Consider the following 23,634-nt stretch of genomic DNA (forward strand, 5'->3'; position numbering starts at 1 on the left):
ATGTTGATTGGAAGGTATGTCGACTTGGTGTGAACCCTCACACAATTCTTATACATTCTAAATGATGTATTTTTGGTTCAATTCTATATATACATTTCATATTCTTTTGGTAGACCTAGAGAAATTTATTTTGGACCTGATTGATATATATTGAGCATAGAAGAGAGATAGTTAATGAGAAAGTGGTGTGTAAGTGATGGATGCAAAAGTAGTGTCATGAAAGAAGTATGAAGATTAAAAGATGTACAAAGTAGATAAATGAATATACATTGTGAATTGCTATTTTCATTCTAATGGATGTTATTTTGTATATAGTTCGATCTACTATTCTCATTGTTTTGTAAGAGCATTTTGTATCTTTCCCTAAAGAAGTGATCTTTAGTTGATAAATTCTTTATTATATCTTTCCTAAGGTTGTGCACCTTAGTCAGCAAGTTTGAAGCAATGATCTCTTTGGTAGGAAGCCTTGTTCATTGTAAAATAGTTATTATATGTATTGTGAGTTTGATTCTTACTGTTATTTTTCCCGATTTAGGTTTTCCACTTAAAAATCCTCATGTACTTGTGAGAGATGTTTTATGATTGAGTTGTTTACTTGCATGCATATGTATTGGGATAAATGTTGTTGAAATAACCTAATATGATCAAGTTTTTTTTACTGTTGATTCATCCCCCCCTCTCAGCTTCCATTAGTGTTCAACATTAGCCACTTCTTGCACCAAAATGTCATCATAGGTAGAAAAAAAATTGGATTAGGGACTAGCACTAGTCATTAATTATTCATCCCTAGAGGGAAGGTTATTGAAATGGAAATAAGGTATAGTGCCACTAGGAAAGATAGCCATTATATCATCCTCTAGCACCAAATGATCCATAAAGGGGAGGTACTCTAGGAGAAGGATCAAAATTTCTCTTCAAAGCTTCATCCTTGAGAAGAAGATCTTTGAAAGAAATGTTAATCGTCTCTTCATAAACTAGGATGTCCTCATGGGTAGGGCCAATTTTGGGAGAGGAACAAGCATTATTTATTAATACGTCATCTTTAAAAGGGAGAGCATTAATAATGGTGTTATTTAAATCATCCTCTTGCCTCAAAATATCCTTGGTAGGATCTTTAGGGGAAGGGTGAAGGGTCATAAGAATCATAATGCAAAGATAAGTTAGTCAAATACCAACGTTTCTTCCTAGAATGCAAGATAATGGGGTTCTAATGTTGACTCCAACTCGATGGCTCAAACCATAAGGTATAGATATGAGAAATGTGTCTTGGAACTTAAAATTGAGGTAGGATTAAGGATAAATCAAAATAAAATGATAAAGGGCACACCTATAATTAAGGGCCCAAATAAGAGTGTGATGAAGTAATAAAGTAAAATAAGACCCATGATATCAATTTAAATATTAATTTAAATCAATAAAGTTCCCATAATGCATAGAGGAAAGGAAAATACTAAAATACATGCTAGGAAAGTGTGAAAATTGGACACACTAGGAAAGATGTACAATTTACAATGCTCTAGTAGGTATGAGTACATCTATGCTAGGTCTTGGCACGTCTATCGTTCTTGGCGCATATATGCAATTGAAAACTATTTGTATGGTTTTTTGACATGTATAAGGTTTCTTAGCATATATACAGTCAATTGCAATGTGTATATTATTGTTATCATGTATGTGCAATGTAGAAGTGCATTTATGGATTCTTAATGCAAATGTGGCTGCTAAAAATGTGTATATGGCTTGAGTACATTTTAGGGGTTAGGAACGTTGCAGATGTGATAAACAACTCTAGAAGGTAGGATAACCAATCGAGTTGAAATAATCTGATTGTTTCCACAGTAGGATAAGCTGAGTAGAAGTTAATGAACCTATCAGAGCTTATAAAGTTGTTAGATAGGATAAAGTTGATAAAGCTTGATAAGACATATTTAAGTTAACAAAACTAGTATTGATACAATTGTGTTTGTGACTATAGGTCAATTTAGTACCTTTGGACTCACAGGAGAGATTCCCACACACATAGAGTTTGCAGCCATAGTTGATTGGTGATGATCATGTGACCTTAAGAGCTTTTAGAATATGGTATGTGTTTTTTATGGCCGAGATGGGGGAAAATCTAGGATTATTGTTTGCATTGGCTGAGAAGTGGTATAGTGAGACTAGTTCCTTTCATTTGTCAGCAACAGAGATGTATGTCACTCTAGAGGATGTCTACTAGATTTTGTGCCTTCCTATCTATGTGAGCTAGTGGTACACAATAGAACTCGATGCTCTGTGTCAAGTTTTTGATGATGATGATTTGGAGATCAGAAGGAGTCATGTTAGCTAAGATGAGATAGTCAATTTTAGAGTAGTTCTTCCACCAATTTTGGGAGCGGTGACCAATGTGTACATTTTCCCAGATAGGATGACACATGGTTTTCTAGTTAAGTAGGGACAAGACATGGAGATGATACTGATAGAGGGGACTCAATTTGAATTGGGATTGTTCCTGTTAGCCCATCTATATCATGACTTGTATCAGTTTATATACCTAGGTGGGTGTAAATTATCAATCAAAGCATCTTTGTTGAAGGTTTAAGCTTATGACACATTGTGATTATGAGACTATTGTGTTACAAGCTTTGCAGCTTCAATCAACCATATGTACATATGCATAGCATAATTTTCTCCTAGCCACGACTAGGAAAGATTGAGTACTCGCGATAGGTTATAGATGACATTGACATAGTTATGTAGAGATCATACTTAGACTATGAGGTATGGGAGGAGGATGTTGAGGTGCTACCTTACTGCTAACAAACTTGATGATTGACTGGGTGACATATATCATTGAGTGTCATCTGGTAGATGAGGTATCTCACTAGTTTTGTCAAATTTAGGACTAGCTTACTGGTTCAGTAGAGTTTGCATGCACCCAATGGGAGATACAGTGATGAGGCCTAACCTTATTTCATGAGGTTGTAGTGGAAGAATTCATATATTTAGCTCCAATCTTGTGGTATTTGTAGCAAGACATTGTAGATGCTAGGATGATTCCAAATTTTGAGACCTAGCTTAGAGCACATCACTGTTGGCATTATGTAAACCGGCATGAAGACATAATGATATTGTATGTTGTCATTGATGTCAATATGGGACATAGTGTGAACCGGCACATGTGATAAGTGAAGAGAGAGGAACCGGCATATGTATGAACCAGTTTATATGCCAAAGTGAAGTAGCATATTTGTTCAAGGAAAGTGAAGTGGCATATTTGTTCAAGGTGAACCAACATGTAGTTATGCGAACTAGCACATGGAAGCATTGTATGACTACCGGTTGGTAGGTAGCTTCCACTTCAGGGTTTCCGGTTGGAGTACCTCAAGTCTGTGTGACTCAATCAGTGATCTTTGTGTGATGAGTTAGCAGTATGATGAAGGACAGATCATGTTGCCATGTAAGCTCTGTGTGCGTGAAGGATCTTGCATGAAGATGACTATTGCTATCTATCTCGGGAATGTGTGAAGTCTGTTAAACAGTGATAATGTGTGATGGGTTATCAGCCACCATGAAAACGGTGGATAATGGATGATGGAGAATGTCTTGAAATCGATTCAAGATTGTTGCATTTAATGCAGCATGATTCAACCATCAGGATCGAACCATTTGAATTGCTTAACCTAACAGGTTTAGGGTTTAGGATTTTTGCTACCGACCTGTATGTTTCCTATAAGGTCAATGTTGGGTTTCTTTCTGAGGTTGTTGGCAAAATTTGTGAGTGTGTATCCAAGGAAAGTGATACGTGATTCTTGCTAGACCAAAGGAGAGAAGAGATACCTGCAAAGTGAATGTGTAGAAGGAAAATAGGAGCCTAAATAGATCTACATTAGCATTAAGTGTTGTTAACAAATCATTGTAATACCTATTGATCTCTAACCACTTCAACAGTTGTAAAATCCCCTAACAGAGTAGCCTTAATTGGCTTGATTCAAAATCCCTTAAATCGGGTGGTCTTAACCGGCTTGTTTCAAATCCCTTAACCGGGTAACTCGAGGCTAATGAGTTCTGAGAAGCTAGAGAAGCTTAGGAGATCCTTTCAGCTATTGAGTTCTTGAAATCCTCTAACAAGGTGAACCTACAAGGTTTAACCCTTAACCGGGTGATCCTTAACGGGATCGGTTCCTACCAGAACCTATTGTAATGTCCTTAACAAGACAAGGCTCCTAACAAAGTGGACTTCTAAAGAGTTCAAAAATCAGCTTGTGGGTATTCATCCCCACTGTGGTTTTTCCCAGTTGGTTTTCCACATGAAAAATATGTGTCATGTGAAATGCTTCTGCCTTGTGATGCTTTGTTTTACTTGTTAAGCACATAAAGGTTCTATGTTTTATGCGTGTCTATTAAACATATTGAACTCATTGTTGTGAAGTTCTGATGGTCAAGTTTACTGGTTTATGCATGAGAATATAATGATACTGTAGTATTGAGCTAAGAGGAAAGCTTATTGAGTGACTGGTTCATGACTGATTGAGCTATATTGGATGTTACCGGTTGCACTCCACTTTACTGGTATCCCTATTTGTCAGTCATTTGGAGCATTTGCTATCAAACTAGTTTTTGACTGTATTTGTGTTTGTACTAATTCACCCCCCCCTCTCAGTACTGATTTGGTACTAGTGGTTCATCATTGACCTATTAATTAGTATCAAAGCACTCCAGGTCCTCTATGTTGTAAGCTTAACTGCTTGAGGAAAAGATCCTAGTCAAATGATGAAGAGGGAAGGTCCAAAGTTTAACAGGGAAAATTTTGGTATATGGAAAGACAGGATGAAGATATTCATCAAAAGCATGGGTGTTCAACACTGGAGTTATGTTAAAAATGTATATGTTGTTCCTACCAGTACTCTCACCGATGAACAAAAGAGAGAGATACAAGAAAATGGGCAAGTCATGGAAGCCCTCATCAGTAGCCTATCCGACATTGAATTTATTGATGTTCATGTTCATGACAAGGAAAATCCCAAATAGGTATGGGATGCTCTTGAAGATATCTATGGTGGTGATGAGCATGTAAAATAGGCTAAGGAAGAGAGCTTGAGAGAAAGTTTGAAGACATGCGGATGGTTGAAGGAGAGACCATTTAGCAGTATGGAATAAGAATCAAAATAGTTGTTGGAGAAATAAAGAGTGCAGGTGGCAAAATAGAAGATTCCACTGTGGTAAGCAAAGTCCTGAGATCCCTATTGCCGGTCTATGCAATAAGGGTTGCTGCTATTCAGGAGCTAAGATCAATAGACAAGTCTAAGGCATCCTTGGATTCCATCATAGCCAAGTTGATAGCCTATGAACTGAATAGTTTTGATGGTAGTGTTCAAAAGACAGAATCAGCTTTTAAAGCTTCTACTATACCATCCAGAAAAGGAAAAGAGGCTAGCACTAGTGGGGAACCTAATCAGAATAGAGAAATGAAGGATGAAGAGTTTCTAAAGGAATTTGAAGCTCTTCTTACCAGGAGATTTCCAAAAGGGACTGGTAAATACAAAGGTAAGCTTCCTTTGAAATGTTTCTCCTGTAACTGGATAGGACATATTGCTATGAACTATCCTAATAGTGACAATAAGGATAAACCGGAAAGGTTCAAGAAATTCAAAGGTGGAAACTGAAGAAATTGTTTTGTGGCAGTTGATGAAGGTGTCATAGATGACAAATCAGAAGATGAAGAGAATGAAGACATTATGTTTGTTGTTGTAAAGGAAGATGTGGTAGACAAGAAGGCTCTTGTCTCCTAGTTTGATGATTCCAATGAGTGGATCATTGACAGTGGCTGTTCTCACCATATCACTGGTGACCAGAGCAAGTTTCTATCCTTAGAGGAGTATGATGGTGGTGTGGTTCGCTTTGGAAATGATGCACCATGCATGGTCAAAGGCAGAGGGTCCATCTCTTTGAATGGAAAGAGTAGTGTTGACAATGTGTACTGGGTTGATGGTCTCAGATACAACCTTCTAAGTGTTGCCCAGGTAAATGACAGTGGTCTCACTCTATAATTCAAGAATTTAGTTTGCAGAATCAAAGGTAAAGATGGTAAATTGGTAGCCACCGACATGCAGACTAAAGGTAACCTATTTCATCTGAATGCAAATATAAGTACATGTCTTATGGCTAAGCTTGATGATAGTTGGATATGGCATAGGAGATTCTGCCATGTGAACTTTGATAACATTGTGAAGGTTAGTAAGATCAAGGCAGTTAGAGGGTTGCCGGTGCTGAGCAAACCGGATAATACCTTGTGTAGAGAATGTCAATTGGGGAAAATGTCTTCCTCAACCTTTAAAGGTAAATCTTTCACTACTGACAACTTGCTTGATCTTGTGCATACTGATTTATGTGATCCTATGAAAACTAGAAGTGTGCAAGGTGATAAGTACTTCATGATTCTCATTGATGACTACTCAAGAATGATGTGGGTCACATTCTTGAAAGACAAGTCTAAAGCTTTTGGAAAATTCAAAGCTTTTAGAGCATTAGTGGAGAAGGAAAGCGGTAAAAGGATCAAATGTCTCAAAACTGATCAAGGAGGGGAATTCACTTCCAGTGAATTCAACAAGTATTGTGAAGAATTTGGCATCAAGAGACAGTTGTATACCCCCCGGACTCCACAGCAGAATGGCCTAGCAGAGAGGAATAATTGGACTATGGTTGAAGCGGCTAGAACCATGTTGATCCAAGGAAAGGTTGCTTGCACCTTTTGGAGAGAAGCGGTGAGCACTGCAGTCTACACTATGAATTGAGTACTCATCAAGAAGGGTAAGGACAAAACTCCTTATGAGTATTGGACCGGTAAGACACCTGTGGTTAACTAATTTAAGGTATTTGGTAGCAAATGTTACAACAAGAGGAGTGAACACCAAGGCAAATTTGAAGCTAAATGTGATGAAGGAATATTTCTAAGATATTCCACCAAGAGTAAAGCTTTCAAGTGCTACAACAATAGGACTCAGAGAATTATGGAAAGCATCAATGTAAGAGTTGATGAATCCTCTGAGAAGATTGAGGAAACTGGCAGTGAGCAAGTTGTAAGTGAACTAGTTGCAACCTTCTAGGAACCAGTTGTCAGTCAACCGAGTACTAGTAATAGTGTTCCTGAACTGATGAATGCTGATACTGATGAAGATGAGGATGAAGAAGAAAAGCAAGAAGAACCAGTTAAGACCATTCCTTAGTATGTCAAATTGAATCATGATCCCAAGCAGATCATAGGTGATAAGGATGTAGGAATCCTTACCAGAAGAAAGATCAGAGAAAACTCATGTATGATCTCTGAATTTGAGCCTAAGTCATTCAAAGAGGCTCATAAAGATGAAGACTGGATCAAGGCAATGGAAGAAGAACTTGACCAGATAGAGAAAAATGGTACATGGTCCTTGGTACTGAGACCAGAGCATAAAAATGTCATTGGCACCAAATGGGTGTTCAGAAATAAGTTGAATGAGGATGGCTCAATGATTAGGAATAAAGCCAGACTGGTATGCAAAGGATATGCTCAAGAAGAAGGTGAAGACTATGGGGAAGCCTTTGCTCCTGTAGCCAGATTGGAAGTAGTTCATATGCTTCTTGCATATGCAACTTTTAAGAGATTCAAGGTATATCAAATGGATTTAAAATCTGCATTCCTAAATGGTGTACTTGAAGAGGAGGTGTATATTGAGCAACCAGATGGGTTTACCCTATCTGAAGATAGTGACATGGTATGTAGGCTACATAAAGCATTATATGGTCTAAAGCAAGCACCTAGGGCATGGTATGACCGCCTACATTCCCATCTTGTGAAGATTGGATTTGAGAGAACAAGTGAAGATAGCAATATCTACTTGAAGTCTGAAGGAGATAAGATTCTGATCTATGAAGTTTTTGTTGATGACATCATCTTTGGTGGAAATGACAAGATGAGTCATGAGTTTGCTGATGAGATGAAGAAAGAGTTTGAGATGTCACTCATAGGAGAGATTAAGTTCTTCATTGGACTGCAGATCCAGCAGATGGAAGATGGAATCTTCATCACTTAGTCCAAATATGTCAAAGAGGTGTTGAAGACTTTTGGCATGGAAGACAGCAAGCCGGTTGGTACACCGATGGTGACCAGTTGCAAATTGACAAAGGAAGATGATTCTGCACTAGTTGATGAGAAGGAATACCAGTCAATGATTGCTAAGTTGCATTATGTAGTGCATAGTAGACCGGATATTGCACATGCAGTTGGCATCACTGCAAGGTTCCAGAAGAGTCCAAGAGAATCTCACTTGATTGCAGTCAAGTGGATCCTTAGGTATCTGAAGGGAACAATTGACTATGGATTGTGATACCCATACAACAATAATTTCAATCTGAAAGTGTTCACAGATGCTGATTGGGCCGGTAATGTGGATGACTGGAAGAGCACAACCGGTGGTGCATTCTTTCTTGGTGGTAGACAAGTCTCATGGATGAGTAAAAAGCAGAGTTGTATCTCTCAGTCTACAGTGGAAGTGGAGTATGTTGCAGCTTTCATGAACTGCACTCAGACAATCTGGATGAAGCATGTATTGGAAGGCTTCAAGATCCCTATATCTGAACCGGTAAGTATGTTCTATGATAACACAAGTGCTATCAATATATCAAAGAATCCAGTTTTACATTCTAGAACCAAGCATTTTGAGCTTAAGTATCATTTCTTGAGGGAAAAGGTTCAAAATAAAGAAATTGCAATAGAGCATGTGTCCAGTAAGGAATAGTTAGTAGACATATTCACCATGCCTCTCCCAAAGACAACTTTTGTACATTTGAGAGGTGAATTAGGGGTGTTACCCCTTCAGGAGGTGAACTAAAAGTGATTGTTCCACATCAGTCAGGTCCAGGAAAGACAAAGTTTTGATTGATTGATGTGTTGAAGGATGCTGCTCCTCAGGGGGAGCAGCATGATGGAATAGTGATGATTGTACCTCCACTTTGGCATTGTTGTCAGAGGGGGAGAAGGAGTGAAGCGAAAAGATATTTGTAGCAAAGAGGGAGAAGATGTGAAGTAGAGAAGATATATTTTGTATATTGCCATCAATGCCAAAGGGGGAGATTGTTGGCATTATGTAAACCGACATGAAGACATAATGATATTGTATGTTGTCATTGATGTCAATATGGGACATAGTGTGAACCGGCACATGTGATAATTGAAGAGAGAGGAACCGGCATATGTATGAACCAGTTTATATGCCAAAGTGAAGTGGCATATTTGTTCAAGGAAAGTGAAGCGGAATATTTGTTCAAGGTGAACCAACATGTAGTTATGTGAACCGACACATGGAAGCATTGTATGACTACCGGTTGGTAGGTAGATTCCACTTCGAGGTTTCTAGTTGGAGTACCTCAAGTTCATGTGACTCAATCGGTGATCTTTGTGTGATGAGTTAGTAGTATGATGAAGGACAAATCATGTTGCCACGTAAGATCTGTGTGCGTGAAGGATCTTGCATGAAGATGACTATTCCTATCTACCTCGGGAATGTGCGAAGTCTGTCAAACGGTGATAACGTGTGATGGGTTATTAGCCACCATGAAAATGGTGGATAATGGACAATGGAGAATGTCTTGAGATCGATTCAAGATTGTTGCATTTAATGTAGTATGATTCAATGATTAGGATTCAAACATTTGAATTGCTTAACCTAACAGGTTTAGGGTTTAGGGTTTTTGCTACCGACTTTTATGTTTCCTATAAGGTCGATGTTGGGTTTCTTTCTGAGGTTGTTGGCAAAATTTGTGAGTGTGTGTCCAAGGAAAGTGATACGTGATTCTTGCCAGACCAAAGGAGAGAAGAGATACCTGCAAAGTGAATGTGCAGAAGGAAAAGAGGAGCCTAAAAGGATCTACAATAGCATTAAGTGCTATTAACAAATCATTGTAATACTTGTTGATCTCTAACCACTTCAACAGTTGTAAAATCCCCTAACAAGGTAGCCTTAACTGGCTTGATTCAAAATCCCTTAAATCGGGTGGTCTTAACCGGCTTGTTTCAAATCCCTTAAATCGGATGGTCTTAACCGGCTTGTTTCAAATCCCTTAACCGGGTAACTCAAGGCTAATGAGTTCTGAGAAGCTAGAGAAGCTTAGGAGATTCTTTCAGCTATTGAGTTCTTGAAATCCTCTAACAAGGTGACCCTACCGGGTTTAACCCTTAACCGGGTGATCCTTAATAGGATCAGTTCCTACCAGAACCTATTGTAATGTCCTTAACAAGACAAGGCTCCTAACAAAGTGGACTTCTAAAGAGTTCAAAAAGCAACTTGTGGGTATTCATCCCCACCATGGTTTTTCCCAGTTGGGTTTCCACATGAAAAATATGTGTGTCATGTGAAATGCTTCTGTCTTGTGATGCTTTGTTTTACCTATTAAGCACATGAAGGTCCTATGTTTTATGCCTGTCTATTAAACATATTGAACTCATTGTTGTGAAGATTTGATGGTCAAGTTTACTGGTTTATGCATGAAAATATAATGATTTTGTAGTATTGAGCTAAGAGGAAAGCTTATTGAGTGACTGGTTCATGACTGATTGAGCTATACTAGATGTTACTGGTTGCACTCTACTTTACTAGTATCCTTGTTTGTCAGACATTTGGAGCATTTGTCGTCAAATTGGTTTTTGACTATATTTGTGTTTGTACTAATTAACCCCCCCCTCTCAGTACCGGTTTGGTACTAGTGGTTTGTCATTGACCTATCAATCACTTCCCCAAATTGATAGGACCAAGAGAGTTGACTCCTAGGATAGATGATGGCAAATATGAGGAGGCACCTCTAAGGATGAGGAGGTTGAGAAGGGATGAGAAAGGATGAGGCCAATGATAGGAAGTAGATGGTGGAGAGGGAGATGATGAGGAGGATGGAAAATGAGGATGATGACCACCCGGAGGGAGAGGAGGATAGGACAGAGGAGCACATGGTGCTAAAAAACAAGAATAAGTCTAGGTGCAGATACCATACAAGTATAGTCAAATCAGGGTCCTCAGAAAAGATGAGATGAGAAAAGATAGAGGGTGAAGGGTGTTGGGGGATAAGTACCACATGATTAGGATGTGGAAGCCATGCAAGTTCAAGTATAGATGAGGGACATGTAGATAAAGGTGTAGGTTGCTTAGATAGCGTCTTTGAGACAACCGGTAGAGACAATGGTGGGTGAGAGATATATTGCCATACAAAAATATACTCGGGTAGAGAAGGCCATCGAGTAGGCTAGAGCCACATAGTAGGGTGATGTTAGTTTAGGGATGGATTTTATATTCAAGATAGTCCAAGATATTGGAGGCATCTATATGAGGCTATAGTATTAGAAAGATAGATGGCAATGAGCTTCATGATGAGTTCACAAAGGTTGGGCTCAGAGATAGCAAATGGATAGTGGAGCGTCTATGGGGCCACCTAGGGAAGAACCAACAATGGGATAAATGTGAGGGGGACCACAACCTAGGAAAGGATGAGCAGGACCTTTTGGGGCTCAAGGACCTTCAAGAGAAACTATATCTAAGGGCGACAGCTCATCATAATCACATTCAGTCTAGATTTTGTATTATTTTTGTATGATGATTGTTAGGTCCCGGGAAGGACAACTGAGAGGGGGTTGAGTCAATTGTTAACTAGTTATATATAAATTGTAATCCAAATGCAAGTTATTCCAACTTAACATTAATGCTGCTAAACCAAACTTAAGTGCAAGTAAAACAAATTAACAGATATAGCAGTATCGGTATAACTTAATGCATAAAACATAAAGAGAAACAACATCCACAACACATAACACAAAGATTTTGACATGGAAACCCGGTAAGGGAAAAACCATGGTGGGAAACCTTACCCACAATTAGATGATACTATTGCAGATAGTATGTGTATACAAATGGGGTCTGCACATGCAAAAATGCCAACTACCTAGAGCTCACTGCTCAATCACAAAATAGGAGTCACACTGACTACACAATTGGATGGTTAAATCTAATAATAATGTACTGCTCAAATAACATCTCCAATGATGGATTCAGTACTGGTTAAGCTCTAAACATGAGTGTCAAAACACCTTCATAACCTTCCTTCAACCTTCAAATAATATCTGCATGATTCGCATAAGGGTCTTCTTAATTTCTCTCTTCAATACACACTCATCACAATCCTATATCCTGATCTTCAATAAAAATCTTACATATATACAAAACCTAAGACCAAATGTATAGGTCGGCTCACTAAAGATATTACATTCAAATCAATTACAAATAAGTCTTGATGTGATACAACATGTTGGATCTATACATTTACCACAATATCCAATCAATAAACAATCTCCACAACGTGTCATGCTGATCTCGAATAGATAATATGTACCGGTCCATAACCTAGACCTATCTACCGGTAAAGGAAAATCTATCGACCTGATTAGACCAATAAGAAAAACACCAAAACCAAACTTCCAATCCATGTCTTTGACATAACCAAATGATCTCCAAGTTATCATCGATGTCGGTGAACCATATAACCTATTGGTGAACACATATACCAGTGATTGTGCATAAGTCACTAACCATACCGGTGAACATAATGTAAACCTCCAAGAAGACAAGTGTTGACATCAATGACAAAATCAATGCAATACATGATAAAGTCATCCATAATACCAATAATCTCCCCCTTTGGCATTGATGGCAACCATAGATGGAAAAACATCTAAGTGCCAAAAAATAGTAAACCATCAATCTCCCAAAGATAGATCAATACAAAGTTCTAAAACAGAAACAGAAACCAAAATACATATATCCAAAGAGTATATCTCTCCCTAATGAATAATGTCTCCTCCAAGGAATAATGTTTTTCCATAGATATCTATCCCCCTTTGACATAAAATGCCAAAGCAGTTAAGAATTCAAAACTTAACATTCAGCCAACTACTCCCCTTGAGAAGTAGCTCTCCTCCATCAAAGCCCAGAAAACGTTTTTTTGTTAGTTCCTACCGGTTTGATGCCAATCTTCAATATCTAAGTCTATGCTGGTGGGGAAATTACCCCAAGCTTCTCTCTGAGATATTCAAATGTTTCTTTAGGAAAAGGCTTTGTAAAGATATCTGCAATTTGCTCTTTAGTATTCACATAAACCAATTTCACTTCATTTGCTTCAACATTCTCTTTCAAAAAATTATACTTAATAGAAACATGCTTTGTCTTAGAGTAAAATACCAGATTTTTTGATATATCAATTATTGTTGAATTATCACAATAAATGATTATTGGTTCTTTTCATTTTACCTTTATATCCTTCAACATTTACTTGATCCATAATACCTAAGTACAACTAGTTGTTGCTACAACATATTTTGATTCTGCTATTGATAATGATGTACAAGTCTACTTCTTGCTGATCCATGAAATCAATCTGCTACCAAGAAAGAATGCACCGCCAGTGGTACTCTTTCTGTCATCTACATCACCTACCCAATTTGCATCAGTGTATGCACATAAATTAAAATTTTCATCTTTAGGATACCATAAACCAAGATTTGTTGTTCCTTGTAGGTATTGGAAAATCTTTTTAACTATTGCTTCATGATTTTCCTTAGGATTTCTTTGAAATCTTGAAACAATACATACTACATTCATTATATTAGGTCTTGTTTATGTCAAATATAGTAAACCTCCAATCATAGATTTTTACCTTGTCAGATTAATAGGAGTTGAATGATCCTTCAATGTCAATTTATCAGTTGTAGTCATAGGAGTACTTACCGGTTTAGAATTTTCCATACCAAATTTCTTTAAAAGTTCCTTCAAGTACTTTGTTTGACATATGAATATACCTTTATCTATTTGTGAAATCTAAAACCCTAAAAAGAATTTTATCTCTCCAATCATAGACATTTCAAATTCATTTTGCATTTGATTAGCAAAGTCCTTACATAATCCATCTTCACCTCCAAAAATGATATCATCTACAAAGACTTCAATAACCAAAATATCATCATTGGTGACTTTGTAATACAAATTGATGTTAGCAATACCTTTTGTGTAACCAAACTTCAAAAGATATTTATCCAATCTAGCATGCCAAGCTTTGGGAGCTTGCTTCAATCCATATAAAGATTTCCTTAACCTGCAAACCATATCCTTATTATCTATCAAATAAAATCCATCAGGTTGTTCAATGTAAACTTCCTCTTCTAGATCTCCATTCAAAAATGCACATTTTACATCCATTTGATAAACTTTATAGTTCTTATAAGCTGCAAATACAAGAAATAGTCTAGTTGCCTCAATTTTGGCTACAGGTACAAACGTTTCATTATAATCTATTCCTTCTTTTTGTGAATAACCTTTACAAACTAATATTGCTTTGTTTGTGATTAGTTCTCCATCTTCATTAATTTTATTCCTATATACCCATTTAGTTCCAATTACATTTTTGTCTTTAGGCCGAGGAACCAATGTCCAAGTATTGTTCTTTTCAATTTGTTCTAATTCATCTTCCATTGCTTTGAATATCTTGAATCTTCCAAAAGCTTCTGATTTCTCCTTGAGAAAAGTAACCCAACACATTCTAGAAAAATCATCAATTATTAGTATAAAGTATCTATCACCTTGTAGACTTCTTGTTCTTACTAGACCACACAAGTTGGTATGAATTAAATCAAGAAGATTATTAGATTTTGCAGTAATGCTCTTAAATGTAGTTCTAACTTGCTTTCCCATTTGACATTCCTTACATACCGAATTATGAGGTTTCACAATCTTAGGTAAATCCCTTACTGCCTTAGTTGAACTGATCTTTACAATACAATCAGAATTCACATGACAGAGTCTTTATGCCATAACCAACTTTCATCAATGTGTGCAATCAAACATGTTTTATCACTGGTATTCAAATGAAAGATATTACCTTTAGTCTTATTACTGGTTGCAATCTCCAATCCAGTTCTGTTTATGATTTTGCATTTCCCATTCTTGAACTGTAACTGAAATCCTTTCTCAACTAACTAACCAACACTCAAAAGATTATGCTTTAAACCTTCAACATAATAAACATTGTCAGTATTATGCTTACCATCCAAAGATATGGTTCCTTTTCCTTTGATTAAACAAGCTTTATCATCTCCAAACCTTACTAGACCTCCATGAATTTATTGAAAACATAAGAATTTTCTTTTATCACCAGTCATATGATGTGAGCATCTGGAATCTATAATCCATTCATCTTTTTCTTCATTTTTTGCTACCAATGCCTGCTCTATTGGTTTGACAATAGGTGCTGGTTGATCTTCTTTTATTGCAACAAAAGCCCATCCGCTATCTATTGGATCTTCATCCAAGTCATCTGCAACACCTTCATCTACATAGTAACATGACTTATCTCTATTTTTCTTGAATCTATATCTCTGATATTCAAGGTTAGGCTTATATGATTTTTTTGCTTCCTCCCTTAACCTTGCATGTCTATCAAGACATCTAGATGCTATATGACCAACTTTATTGCAATTAAAACATTTGAAAGGTGCTTTACCTTCATACTTACTCCCTGTTGGACCTTTAGGCATCTTCCTTGCAAATAGTGCTTCATGTTCTTCAAGTTCTTCATTTTCTCTCCTCATATCTTCAATTTCTTTTGCATAAAGTTCTTTCCAATCAGTTTTGTTAGATGATGATGATGATGCTTTGAAAGCTAAATCAGTCTTTATAGTAGCAATGGGACCAAATTCTTCAAGTTCAAATGCAAAAAGTTTTCCAACCAAAGTATCTCTAGAAACTGAAGTATTAGGCATTGTTCTCATTTCATTAATAGCAGTCACTTTCATTTTGTAAGCCGGTGGCAATGCTCTTAAAACTATAGACACAATTTCATCTTCACTTAAGGATCCGCCACAACATTGTATTCCTAAAAAAACTTCATTAACTCTTTCCATAAATGTAGAAATTCTTTCATCTTCTTCCATTTTCAAGTTTTCATACCTGACCCGGTAACATTCCAGTTTTGCAATTTTGACAGTTGTATCTCCTTCATTCAGTGTCTCCAGTTTATCCCAAATAGCTTGAGCAATAGATTGGTCTGATAATCCAATGATTTGTTGATCTGATAATGCACTCAAAAGTGCTTCTCTTGCTTCACAATCATTTTCCATGTCCTTAGCCAATGTTGGTGGATGAGTTTGATTCAGAACAGGAGCAACATAGCCATTCTTTGTAACATCCCATATATCTCTTCCAATGCAGGTTAGATGTGTTTCCATTCTGATCTTCCATATGCCATAGTTAGTTCCATCAAGCTTCGAACTATCCTTCTTGAAAATATTTGTTTCCATAGGATCTCCTCAAGTTGTTAGGCTTCTGCAAAAGAGGACTTAGCTCTGATACCAATTGTTAGGTCCCGAGAAGGACAACTGAGAGGGGAGGGGGGGGTGAATTAGTTGTTAACTAGTTATATATAAATTGTAATCCAAATGAAAGTTATTCCAACTTAACCGTAATTTCGGTAAACCAAACTTAAGTGCAAGTAAAACAGATTAACAGATATAGCAGTACTGGTATAACTTAATGCATAAAACATAAAGACAAACAACATCCACAACACGTAACATAGAGATTTTGATGTGGAAACTTGGTAAGGGAAAAACTATGGTGGGAAACCTTACCCACAATTAGATGATACTACTGCAGATAGTATGTGTATACAAATGGGGTTTGCACATGCAAAAAGGCCAACTGCCTAAAGCTCACTGCTCAATCACAAAATAGGAGTCACACTGACTACACAATTGGATGGTTAAATCCAATGACAATGTACTGCTCAAAATAGCATCTCCAATGTTGGATTCATTACTAGTTAAGCTCTAAACATGAGTGTTAAAACACCTTCATAACCTTCCTTCAACCTTCAAATAATGTCTACGTGATTTGCATAAGGATCTGCTTATTTTTCGCTCTTCAATACACACTCATCACAATCCTATATCCCGATCTTCAATAAGATCTTACATATATTCAAAACCTAAAACCAAATGTATAGGAGCTCACTAAAGATATTACATTCAAATCAATTACAAATGAGTCTTGATGTGATATAACATGTCAGCTCAATACATTTACCATAATATCCAATCAATAAATAATCTCCATAACGTGTCATACTGATCTAGAATAGATAATATGTACCGATCCATAACCTAGACCTATCTATTGGTAAAGGCAAATCTATCAACCCGATTAGACCAATAAGAAAAACACCAAAACCAAACTTCCAATCTATGTCTTCGACGTAACCAAATGATCTCCAAGTTATCATCACTGCCGGTGAACCATATAACCTACTAGTGAACACGTATACCGTTGATTGTGCATAAGTCACTAACCATACCGGTGAACAAATATACCGTTGATTATTTATAAGTCACTAACCATACCGGTGAACATAATGTAAACCTCCAAGAAGACAAGTGTTGACATCAACAATGATATGTAGACACCTAGGTTGATTTTGGGGCTCCTGGTAGCCATTATGATTTTGGCATCATTGTATATGATATTAGTTTTTGATTATATATAAGTTGAGATTGATTTTGGTAGTGACCATGTGCATGTGTTTCTATGTGATTGTTCTAAATGATGTTCTATATGGTTGGATGATTCTATGTGCTTCTTATGATATTTATGTGATAATTATCTGATGGATTATGCTTGATGTATGATGTGATATAGTTATGAATTGTGTTATTTGATGGATTATGCATGATGTATGATGTGATGTAGTTATGACTTGTGTTAGATGATGATATATGATGTATTTTTTTACACGTATGTGTTGGAATCAAGGAACACTGCAAGGGGGTGAATCAGTGTTCTTCAATTTTTAACATTATTAACTTGTTCTTTCAACCAATTAATGCAAATAAACAAAGGAAATATACTAAAACACAAAGGAATTAGCAAAAACACCATAACACCAATATTTTATATGTGGAAAACCCAATTAAGAGAAAAACCATGGTGTAGATGAGACCCACAATATAAATATACTCTGTAGAAGTATAAAAAATATTACATTGCGAATGCACATACATTCAGGAACACTACCTAGAGCTCACTACTCAAAATATTAAGGGCTAGAACCCTAGGAAGACTCACCATCTTACAATATCTTTTATTAAAGATAATTGGAATGTTTGAACTGAAAAAAATCTATAAATGCCAAAGTTCAATTTTGGTTAAGCACAAATCACTTAATTTCACAATGCTCTGTTCCACCATTTTGTGTTATTCCATAGCACAAATCCTTCACTTACGCAAGTGAAACTATGCACACTCAATCAAAAACACTTTTCACATGTCCACTAGTACTCAAAATTATCATATCCATTGGTCTTATATATCTGCAACATGAAATTAGATCTTATGCATGTCGGTTTCAAGAACACTATACAAATAATGAAACGTGCATACATAGTCGGCTCAATCCGAACTCCAATGTATATGCGAACCAAAAATAATTTTCCACATGCTTCCCAAGAGTCGGCTCAACATCCTGATCACAAAAACAATCACCAAAATTACTTCATCAATTCTGCACAACAATCAACTATCCAAGACTTTCATACCACACTATTCAACCCAAAAACCTATACACTAGATCTTCTAACTCACACGACAATCATCACTAGAGGCCAAGACTCTGGAATAAGGTACTCTAGACATCTAACTATCTTCCTCTAGCTCCACAACACAAAAGATTCAACTAAAATGAAACGCTGACCAAAATACTACATTCTGTCGGATGGGTTATTCTAGCTGACCAGACTTAACCAAATCTTCATTCTGACTTCTGGTATAGAAAAATTATGAACTATGGATAGGATCTCTAACTAGAGTTACCATCCATGACCATATGATCTGTATAGTGTCTCTTGCCAACAATCTCCCCCTTTGGCATTGATGGCAACACTTAGTGAAAAATCACTGTGTCAGAATCGATACCAACATATATACACTGCAAAAACTCAAAATCTCAAAATTCTAAAATTTTGAATCTCCCCCTAAGATTAATACAACATTTTTCACTACCCTACACTCCCCCTTTGACATCAATGGCAAAGGTAAGGATCCGGGTGCCAAAATTCAAGCTAAAATTCTATATACATACCACATATATGCAAGACCTTACTGCCTTACAAAAACTTGAAGATATCTGCAAAAATGTTTTTCAAATAATTCAAATGGTTGTCCTATCCCTTCTTGAGGAACTCTAGAACATATATAAGACCATTTTAGAGGTAAGATTGTATCTCTACTGATTTAAGATATGAGGGTTCACTAGCGGCCTGAGCATCCTGAGCATCCTTCAAGGCATCGAGCAATGTGTCTAATTTGGGAGTGATATGACTCTTAAGTTCACCAACTCTACCAATAATCCTCTCCTTGTCATGGCTCAAACTCTTTATTTTGTCAAGTAAAGATATTACTTGATCTTCTTGACTGCTCACATAAACTGACAAGGGGTCAAATGACTGAGACATTCCAACTAATTGTTTTTCATGCTCCTTGGATTGCTTCTCAATATCCTTAGTGAACTTGGACAATGATAGAAAAGATTTATAAATATTACCTCCTTTCGGATAATGCACCTTGAATGATCTTGACACAGGTATCTAACGCAATTCTATCATCTACAATCATTCTCTTCAATGTCCTTATCCTCTTGGCATTGAATTCATTACAGACCTTGACCTTAGCTGACTTCATTAATGACTCAAAATGAGTACTCATTGAATTGATCAAACTTTTCAGTTAGCTGGAAGGGGAATTAGATGTATCCTTTTGAAATGTAGGCATTATTTTCTCCAGGATACCTGATGCAAGACTCACAAGCTCATTGTCCTCTATGTGAGACTTTAAGATCTCTTCTCTTGCCTTGGCATGTGCAAGTGATACTAGCTTTAGCTTCTGGATGGGAGAGAGAGAATCTAAGTTAATTGGCCATTGGGACAATGTCAGATCATCAAAAAATTTCTTCTCCTTTTCAAGAAAATATGTCACATCATCTGTAGTGTCTCTTACTTCAACATTTTTATCTTTTACATCTATTTGATGTATCTTGACCTCTTTAAAACCTGCATCATCAACAACTAGAGCTTGAGTCTCAACAGAGGGTGTTGTATCTATGGGTTGATTTGGTGGATTCTTTTTATCCTGATCCTTATTATCATTACCTATCTCCTCTTCCCCTTTATCCAACTCATCTCCTTGCTTATCTTTAACTACATCTTCATTTATCAGAACAGAGGGAGCACTTACACTAGCTTGATCATCTTTGGTATTCTATTTTTGTGATGTTGGATAAAATGAGACAAAATCAAATTTATTCCTTTCCAAAATTGGCTTCATGATTGTTTGAGTATCCTTTATTACCTCGTCTACTTGCCCAATCACAATCTTATTTATCATAGTTTTACTTCTAGAATGTTGATGGGCTTCCTTGAGTATTATTTTTACTTCCTCTACTACTATTACTAGACATATGCTAACTATTACATATTCCTTCAGTCTTTCATCTTTAGCTTTAGTATTTTATCTTCTCATTTCCAAAATATAATATAACCCTTTTGGAATCTCTGACATTATTTCTATAAGTGCCCTACTATAGATGTTTAAATATTTAATTGTAGCTTCCTCTAGGGTTCTTTTTCCATCACCATCAAACTTGTCATAAAAATCAGAAAGTGGCTTTAGATTACCTTGTACTATTAATGTTTCTTCCACCTCCTTAACTATCATCCCGGATTGGGTGGAATCTGTCTGTACTTTCTTCTTGGCTTCACCTTCACCGAAGGGCTTGTCCTTAGAGACATTTGTGACTTAGGTTCCCTTAATCTTCATTTTCTTCCTCTTATTTGAACTCGTTTTCCTCATCATCCTTCACAGTCATAAATCTTACTTTCTTCCTCTTTTCTACTCCACCAGATGGCTTGGCTGGAGATTTTGTTGAGCTAACTGGCTTTTGAGAACTGTGTGCGGGAAAAGCGGGCCTATGAAACTCAAAATGTGAAAATACGGTCTCAAAGAGCTTGTTCACACACCCATAGGACTTCTTGGTGCAAGTTATGGAGTCATGAGGAATGACTCGACTTCTCAAGCTAGGTTCCATGGTTCTCTATCTCACAAGGTCCCTCAAGCCAATGCCTTTGCTCTCAGATCACTGAGCAAAGTGACTTAGGGATGAAGAATGCAAGAACAAGGGATGATTTAGATTGATTTTAACATGAAATGCATCCTATCTATGCATGATTCTAAAAATGAAGTAAATTAGATTATAAGATGACAAGGTTAGTAGCAATACTATCCTAACATGATATACTAATTGAATGATTTAAGCTTATGATAAAGGAAGTACTCTAAAATTCTTATTAGATTAATTCCTATTACAAAGAGAAGTTAGATGTATTGATAAATTTGAGCATAAATGAGATACTAAAAGCTTTCATGGATGCTTAAAATGGAGGAATGAGAGCTCTATTTATAGTGAAAATAGGGCAATGGATGGTCAAGATTGGAGGAGTGAATCAAGGGTCAGGATTGAAAGTTATCAATCCATGTTTACAATTTTCACCAATGAAATGGTGACAATTATCAACATAAGACTACTTGAGAGGAGATGTAAGAAGCATTAAATTCTTGAGAAGACATGAAGGTTACCTTAGGGGGTAAGGTTTAAGGTTAGGTTAGGGTTATCCATTGGATAAAGCTTTTACCCAAAGGATAAACTTTTGTGCAAAGGTTAAAGGGATAACCATGGTCAAAGCAATAAATGCTTGATGAGACCCCTGGGTTAGATGAGGGTTAAGTCAGTCAAAAAGTCTCTAACCATGCCACTAAGGGTTAGTTAACCATTAATGGTTTGAAGACTTTGGGGACAAATTTGTAAGAGTCCTTCCAAATTTGGGGGTATTCAACAAGTTATCTTGTTGAAGGCATAAAGGCTTTAATGCATTTTGAAGACTTTACTCCAAATTTGAGAAGTGACCTCCTCAAATTTAGGGAAAGGGGATAATGAATGGGTTTGGGTTAATTGATTATGATTAGATGGATTCTAGAAGAAATTAGGAAGAGGGTTAGGATGCAAGTGGGAGATGTAGGAAAATGCAAGTGGATGACGAATAATAGGATTAATTAAAATAAATTGCTTTATTTCAATTTGTTTGTAAGTTGGGAAATTAAATAAATTAGATTTATTTAATTGGGGCAAATTATTAATTAAATGTAAATTTAATTAAAAAGTAGGCAGAAGGGATTTAATTAAATAAAATGATTTATTCAATTAAATGACATAAAGGGCTTAAGTGAATTTAACTAAATAAATTGAATATTTTATTTAATTAAATAGAAGAATGTGGGTGATTTAATTAAATTAGATTTAACTAAATAGAGGAATGAGAATAAAATGAACATTGAATATTCATTTAGGAATATGGTCATTTTTATACGTCTACAAGAACCAAAGGAAGGTGTAGAGCTTCTAGTTTGCTTTCGATTGGGAGTAGAGAATTCTAGTTTAGCCTTCTTCTCATTGGTTGTCTCCTTAGTAAGTAAAATATTTTTCTTCCACGCCTCTCAAAATGCCTCTTTGGTGATCCCAATGCTCTCTACATACACTTCCACTTCCTTTCTCACTTTCCTCTGGATTTCTGGCTTCTTGAATTACTTGTGTAATTTGAATATCTTCTCAGTATAAGTTTTGAATCTCTCTTCTGAAGGATCTACCAGATTGCATAACAAATGCTAAGCATATAGCTCTAATATTTACTCATCTACCTCATACCCCATGGGCATGATCCATATAGTCATGGGTTCAATAGCCTCTATCAAACATTGGTTTGTATCCACCATGAAGCAATTGGTGTCCTGATACTTCTCAACTACAGACTTGGGGATTCTCACCCTTTCCTAAAAATTGTTGAAGTAACCCCAGAGTGTGGCCTTTCGGGCCTTAGTTTCATCAACATTGCATAGTAATTCTTTGATTTTCACTCCCACGAGTCTATCATAAGCCCATTGGAATTGACCAACTCCTGAAACTTCATTCATGAAGTAGAATAATAAAAACAATATCAGTGTACCATATTTGAATGGATGTTTCTTGTCTTGTTTGATCTTTGCTAAATATTTTATTATCTCACTCTAGAGTAGTTCACATAGGTAATACTTTTATTTTCCTAGATCATCTCATAAGCAACATATATTGCTATTCTAGATACAAAATTCTCTCTGCTATAATAGTATATCAAATTATATCCAATCACCATTAAGACAAATCTGACATCATACTCCAAAATGTCATTGATTGTCATGGCTCTTTTGTCAAACTTTGATCTGATTGCATCTATGGCAATTTGGTTCTTCACCGACTTCAATGAGTGCAGCTCACTAGATAAACACAACCCTATTAAGACCCTAATGGCATTTTTAGTGATCTTGAATGACTTATTTAGCCACATGAACTCATCATGCATTCTTCTAAGAACATATTGGACCAATTCTTGTTCATCGGACATTGGAAATTTCACGAACTACACAAAACCCTTCTCCTCCAGCACTTGGAATTCTCGGT

This window comes from Cryptomeria japonica, chromosome 7, assembly GCF_030272615.1.
Source record: "Cryptomeria japonica chromosome 7, Sugi_1.0, whole genome shotgun sequence".
Taxonomy (NCBI): Eukaryota; Viridiplantae; Streptophyta; class Pinopsida; order Cupressales; family Cupressaceae; genus Cryptomeria; species Cryptomeria japonica.